The sequence below is a fragment of the Tursiops truncatus genome, chromosome 15 (genome assembly GCF_011762595.2).
Source record: "Tursiops truncatus isolate mTurTru1 chromosome 15, mTurTru1.mat.Y, whole genome shotgun sequence".
NCBI lineage: Eukaryota > Metazoa > Chordata > Mammalia > Artiodactyla > Delphinidae > Tursiops > Tursiops truncatus.
The window spans coordinates 27,011,167-27,012,193 of record NC_047048.1 but is presented as its reverse complement, the minus strand read 5'-3'; the positions used below and the strand labels follow the sequence as shown (position 1 = coordinate 27,012,193).

Sequence of the window (1,027 nt, the reverse complement as noted above, 5' to 3'; positions counted from 1 at the left end):
GTCTGACAGTGGCCTGGAAACACCCACTAACAAGGCTGCTATTTACCTGACCTGACTCAGAGCCTACTCTTTGCGAAGGTCCTTTTCCCTTTAGGCATTTGTCAGAACCAATCAGTGGCAGCTGTTTAACACAGCAGCTGCCTGAGGCAGCAGTAGACATTTGAGCAAACAAAAAGCTGACCAAAACCTTAAAAGGAAAAGGTGAAAAATGAGATGTCCGTTGAGGGCTTTGAAAATTTCTGACACGTTCCTGAGAATCTAGAAGAGTACACACATGCACAAGGCTGCACGTGCTCGGGAAAGAATTGAGAGGGCCCTAAGTTCTCACTGCTGACCTTGAGGCTTTGCACAAGCAGGAGGTGAAGGCTGAGGAAGAGTTGTAAACTGCCTTCCAGGGCATTGAAGTGGTGGCCCTACCATACAGAGACCCTGGGCAAAGGCTGGGTGACTTGTTCCAAGAATTTAAGGAAATTTCTGTCCAATTGTTAACTGACCATTAAGCTAAGCAAACAGAAACTTCGATGCCCACACATAACAAGGAATACAAATTTAATTTATTTTTATTTGTATTTATTTATTTATTTGGCTGCGTCGGGTCTTAGTTGTGGCATGTGGGATCTGCATTGCCGCTTGCGGGATCTTTGTTGCAGCATTCAGACTCTTAGTTGCAGCAGGCGGGATTTAGTTCCCTGACCAGGGATTGAACCTGGGCCCCCTGCATTGGGAGTGCAGAATCTTAGCCACTGGACCACCAGGGAAGTCCCAAATTTTAAATAATTAGTACAGGAAAGTCACTAAACAAACAGCAGAAGCAACAGTGAAAACAACACATGGTGAGAGAATCAGAAAGATCTCAGGTTAATAACTTAGCCTTCTACATTAACAAACTAGAAAAGGAAGAGCAAACTAAACCCAAAGCAACTAGATGGAAGGCAACAATAAAGCTTAGAGAGAAATTAATGGTAGAGAAAAGAAAAATAATAGAGAAAATTATTAATAAACTGAAATTTTGGTTCTTGGAAAATAT

The 1,027-nt window shown here is 42.5% G+C and overlaps 1 non-coding gene across 1 annotated transcript; it reads right to left on the bottom strand.

Moving 5' to 3' along the window:
* Positions 1–685: 685 nt before the first annotated feature.
* On the bottom strand, positions 686–758 carry TRNAG-CCC (transfer RNA glycine (anticodon CCC)). Its single transcript has one exon. It is a non-coding gene; the product is annotated as a tRNA-Gly (tRNA).
* Between the last annotated feature and the right edge of the window lie 269 nt (positions 759–1,027).